The sequence below is a fragment of the Zeugodacus cucurbitae genome, chromosome Y (genome assembly GCF_028554725.1).
Source record: "Zeugodacus cucurbitae isolate PBARC_wt_2022May chromosome Y, idZeuCucr1.2, whole genome shotgun sequence".
Taxonomy (NCBI): domain Eukaryota; kingdom Metazoa; phylum Arthropoda; class Insecta; order Diptera; family Tephritidae; genus Zeugodacus; species Zeugodacus cucurbitae.
The window spans coordinates 7,942,786-7,949,011 of record NC_071673.1 but is presented as its reverse complement, the minus strand read 5'-3'; positions in this window follow the sequence as shown (position 1 = coordinate 7,949,011).

Genomic DNA, 6,226 nt, shown 5'->3' with positions numbered 1-6,226 from the left:
TTTTCATTGAAATCTGTCGAGTAGTTCCTGAGATATGGTTTTTGACCCATAAGTGGGCGATGCCTCGCCCATTTTTCATTTTGTAAAAAAATCTTAGTGGAGCTTCCTGCCGCTATTTCTTTTGTAAAATTTAGTGTATCTGACGTTCTTCGTTAGTGAGTTAACCCACTTTTAGTAATTTTCAACCTAACTTTCGTATGGGAGGTGGTCGTGGTTATTATCCGATATCTTTCATTTTTGAGCTGTATAAGGACATTGCTAAAGGAAACGACCGCAGAAAGTTTGGTTTATATAGCTTTATTGGTTTGCGAGTTACATATATACAAAAAACCTATTTGGAGTCGGGATCACGACCACTTTTCAAAAACAATTACATCCAAATGTGTCCCTCCCTAATGTGATCCTATGTTCCGAATTTTATTTTCAAAACTTTATTTATGGCTTAGTTATGACACTGTATATGTTTTCGGTTTCCGCCATTTTGTGGGCGTGGCAGTGGACCGATTTTGCCCATTTTCGAAACCAACCTCCTCAGGGTGCCAAGGAATATGTGTTCCAAGTTTCATTAAGATCTTAATTTTTACTCAAGTTATCGCTTGCACGGACAGACGGATGGCCCGACATCCGGATTTCAAATCCCCTCGTCATCCTGATCATTTATATATATATAACCCCATATCTAGCTCTTTTATTTCTTGGTGACACAAACAACCGTTATGTGAACAAAACTATTATACTATGTGCAACATGTTGCGAAAGTATGATGAAAGGGCATATTTGGATGTAATATATTTTTTTTAAAAAAGTTTTTTGGACATATGTATCTCGCAAACCAATAGAGGTATATAAACCAAACTTTCTGTAGTCGTTTTTTTAGTCACTTCTTAATACAGTCCAAAAATGAAAGAAATCGGATAAGAACCACGCCCACCTCGCATACAAAGGTTAGGTTGAAAATTACTAAAAGAGGGTTAACTCACTAACGAAAAACGTCACAAACACTAAATTTCACATAAGAAATGGCAGACGGAAGCTGCACTCAGATTTTTTACAAAATAGAAAATGGGCGTGGCGTCGCCCACTTATGGGTCAAAAACCATATCTCAGGAACTACTATACCGATTTCAATGAAACTTGGTTTATAATAGTTTCGTTTTTGTTTAAAAGTATAGTTTTTTAATCGTTTTAATGTTAATTCATATAAAATCTAGCCAAAACTATTTTTTTATAAATTTACTAGCAAACCCGCCCACACGTTTTTTGGCTAAGGTATACATACATTAAATTAGTAAATCTTTCAATGCAGAGAAAAAATTCTTACGCATAAAGACGAAACCGTTATAGCCGATAAATTTTAAAATGATTGATTGACATTTTTGTAGATCTGTGTTAAGTGTAAATCATAATTATTTGTAAAACTTAAATTTTTTTAATCGTATATTGAAGAAAGTAACATATGACCAAATTTAATAATTGGCTTTATCTTGGCTTTGGTGACGATATTGATTACCTTCTTCACAGCCAGTCTTGTTCTTTTGCAAAGTTTGATGTTGATTTATGTTACGCAGCATGATGACAACTCACACTACTTTTAATTGCAAGTGAGTGGGGATAGTCCAGCAATTTAAAATAGTCTGTGGGATAATTGAATACGTCATCCTGGTTTGTAGCTGTGTCAACTCTCCTTTAACGAAATTCTAAATTGTCGCATTAATATCAAAGAGATCCTTGTTTTCTTACCACCAATATAGGTCATTCAATCAACCATTTATGTTTATTATATTATGGTTTCATGTCAGGAAAAACACGATGAATAAGCTCCTCTTTCCAGGCCATTAAGTAACAGAAACCCGTTAAAAATGTTATTAATCCATCGAGGTGTCAACTGCGTCGCTACCATTTTCAACTATTTCTACAATCGTTATTTGTTAATTGGCGATTCTTTATGTGTCGCCACAAATTAAATGATTTTAGGAATGTGATTAGTTCGTCAGTAACAGTTGATCCAGGAATAGTCTGGCGAAAATCACCTGCCAACAGAATCATGGCTTCACCAAAAATATTTTCGTTGTCGCGTAAATCTTTTAAAGTCCTGTGCAGTACCTCCAGCGACTTGAATATCTGGAATATCTTCTTTATAGCTCTTTTTTTTGGCGATTTTGCAGACTGGTGTTTTGTTGATTTGCAATTTCGGAGTAATTTCAAGGCCGAATAGCCGTTTGTCTGCCTACTAACAGGTGCCAAGTTGCCCCTATTCCCGTTAACCTTGGTGGTGGAAATGAGTGAAATTGGTTCTGGAATTACATCAGCCCTCATGTACTATATATGCTGGTTTTCGTTATTCTATTGGACTTTATTTCATAATAAAATTACATCAATAAATTGCGAGAGTATAAAAAGTTCGGTTGCCTTTTCCTACTTGTTACAAATTGTTTTGGGCTATCGACACAGCCTTATACAATTGAACAATGATAAAAATATTTTAACAAAGCAACAATGACAACTTTCAAAATATTATTATTTTTTGTTTTTTTTTTCATAATTTTGTTGTCATTTCAAATAAAATCATCTTCTTGTTATCTTCCTCACAATTATTCGTTATATACTTACTTTCTAATCCTTCCCTGGCCTTCCATAAATATTTCAAAACTGAAATTATCCAGATCGGTTTGGCCCTTCTCGACTTTTTTCGAGACTAACGACACAAATTGTTTGTATGGGTGATTAATTGTAGATTTAAGACTTTTTCAGGCAATTTTTATAAATTTTCTCTCCCTAAGAACCATCCCGCTACCTCTAAAAGCATTCTAAACAAAGAATTTGCGAAATCGGTTCTCGAGTTATGCGCTTAGCAACACATTTTGCGATTCATTTTTATATTATAGAAGAGATAGAAGATTGATTCTTTTTTATTTTCCCTTCATTTCGTGATAACTCATTATGGAAGTCATAAAAGTATTGTTTTGGATAAAGCATTGCACCAAACTCAGTTTTACTCCACATTGATGGCAGCGAACACCTCTTTCCAGTTCGGTATTAAATGAGCGAAGCCGTCTGTACGTTTACTGATATTTTCCAGAGCGTAGTTTTTGATGGATTTATAGCACGATCAAGCACTGTATCGTTCGTGAAATACACGCGCTGGCCGTTTTCAAGGTGGACAGCTAAATGGATAATTGCTGGATCCCGTTCATGAATTGGCAAACCGAAAATACGCCAAACAGCTTCATTGGAACTGACATACCATACATATCACTCCCTCTATTCACATATTGGCAAATATATTTGATACTCTTCACCGAACTGCATGACTCAACATTAATGTGAGCATTGAATGTTTTGCTCAGCAGAGGTGGATATGGTACCACCCAACGATTGTCAATGTCGATATCTGCGTTGCTGATAGTTTTAATGAAAGATTGTCCCCCATTTTCGGTACTTCTTCGACCATATCGTTAGTAAAATCTTTAGGAAAACGCTTTGTACATTTTCCGTCTACCATGCAAGGTGATGAATGATTCAGATTTCCGCACGGACCATGAATCATTTTTGCAGTAACAATATCAAACAGTAATTGATCAGTAGACGGATCTGGAATCTCTGCAGAAATCAAACTGTCGATGTTTTCAGCACGTATTTTGTCAACCAACCAAATTAAAACGAGAGCATGAGGTAATCCACGCTTTTGCCACTCAACTGAATACATCCAACAACGTGTGGAGCCAAATACATGCAATTTTGCAATAAAGTTGATTAAAGACTTTAATTCACCACGCGATTGGCGAGTGCACGTTCGTAGTTCTCACCACCCATGAAGTAGATTTGTAAAAATTTATGAGATTCGTTTGGCATTGGCAGCAATGAGCCCACTTTGTGATATACTTGGCCTTTGATTTTGAACGTGGAATTAAATTGTGACCGTTTGCAGCAATATTATTAACTATTTCTGTTGCACCAAACGATGCCATTTGGAAACATGAATTAAATGTGCGAATTGACTTCAGGAATAGGCTAGAATCTGAAATGTGCCGTTAAGTAAACCGTGCAATGATTCAGGTGGTGTTTCAATTTCAGTTAGTTGTACTTTTCCTGATGAACAACACATCCCAACTGGCTCATTTTTAAATTTAAGTGCATGACAATGCGAGCATTCCTTTTCCAAAGTACCAATAACCACTTTGAAATGAGCGTAATATTCAACATCAGGCTCGTACTGGAATGCTAGTCGAAGAAATGAATCTGATGTTAATGCTCGATAAATTTGTTGGCGTTGTTGGTCAATTCCTCTACGTCTGTCGACTATGAATCTGCGAGTTTCTCTTGGTTCTAATTTCGTTCATCTCGTGTCTCTTGTGATTGTGATTCACGTAACTGCCTCACTCTCACACGCATATCTGCATTATTTTCTTGAACTTGGTCGCTTGATCTTCGTGCTCTTATATCTCGCATGGCTCTAGAAATGGTCGTTCGACGACTCAAATTGGGCCCTTTGCGTTTTTTTGGCATTGCTGACTGTAATTATTAATAGGTAATGAATCCTTCTATCAGTGTATTGATGAAAAACAGTGACATAATATTGTATTCATTTGCTTATTATTTGACTTACCTTTCGTTTTGATTTCAAACTATTTCCAAAAATAATTAAGAACAATATATACAGGTACGATAATGGCCGTTGTTGACGGGAGCTTACAACACGTGTTTATTTACATGATATCACTTAATAAACTGAGAGTTAAAACTGTATTTGTCAGATTAATAAATTGTAAATAAATAAGACCGCCATCGTCCTCATCCCTACTCTCATAATTAATGGAACTTAAAATTATGAACTATGAATACGAATTTATCGTACTACAATTGTAATATTCGATTGCCATCTTGCAACCCTATTGCGGATATGCGGATAGAATTTCGTCAACGATATCTCATGGACAAATCAACCGATTTTGACCCGGTAAGCTGATTATATATATATATATATATATATATATATATACATATATATTTGGCGTAGAAACCGCTTAAGCGATTATAGCCGAATCCACCAGAGCGCGCCACGCGTTCCTCCTTTTTGCTTTTGGCGCCAACTGGAAACACCCAGTGAACCCAGGTCACTTTGCACTTGGTCTTTCCACCAGAGTGGAGGTCGCCCTATTCCGCGGCTTCCTCCAGCGGGTACTGCATCGAACACTTTCAGAGCTGGAGTGTTTGAATCCATTCGTACAACATGACCCAGCCAGCGTAGTCGCTGTCTTTTTATTCGCTGAACTATGTCAATGTCGTCGTATAAATCGTACAGCTCATTGTTCCATCGTCTGTGGTATTCGCCGTTGCCAATGTTCAGAGGACCATAAATCTTACCCAAAACCTTTTTCTCGAAAACCCCAAAAGTCGTCTCATCGGATGTTGTCATCGTCCACGCTTCGGCGCCATATATCAGGACGGGAATAATGAGCGACTTGTAGAGTTTGATTTTTGTTCGTCGAGAGAGGACTTTACTTTGCAATTGCCTACTCAGTCCAAAGTAACACCTGTTGGCAAGAGTGATTCTGCGTTGGATTTCAAGGCTGACATTGTTGGTTTTGTTAACGCTGGTTCCCAAGTAGACGAAACTATCTACTACCTCAAAGGTAGGACTGTCAACAGTGACGTGGGAGCCAAGACGTGAGTGCGCTGACTGTTTGTTTGATGACAGGAGATATTTCGTCTTGTCCTCATTCACCACCAGACCCATACGCTTCGCTTCTTTATCTAGTCTGGAAAAAGCAGAACAAACGGCGCGGTTGTTGCTTCCGATGATATCAATATCATCGGCATACGCCAGCAGCTGTACACTCTTGTAGAAGATTGTACCTTCTCTATTTAGCTCTGCAACTCGTATTATTTTTTCCAGTAATAGATTGAAGAAGTCGCACGATAGTGAGTCACCCTGTCTGAAACCTCGTTTGGTATCGAACGGCTCGGAGAGGTCCTTCCCGATCCTGACGGAGCTTTTGGTGTTGCTCAACGTCAGTTTACATAGCCGTATTAGTTTTGCAGGGATACCAAATTCAGACATCTCGGCATAAAGCAGCTCCTTTTCGTGCTACCGAAGGCAGCTTTAAAATCGATGAAAAGATGGTGAGTATCGATTCTTCTCTCTCGGGTCTTTTCCAAGATTTGGCGCATGGTGAATATCTGGTCCATTGTCGATTTTCCAGGTCTAAAGCCACACTGATAAGGT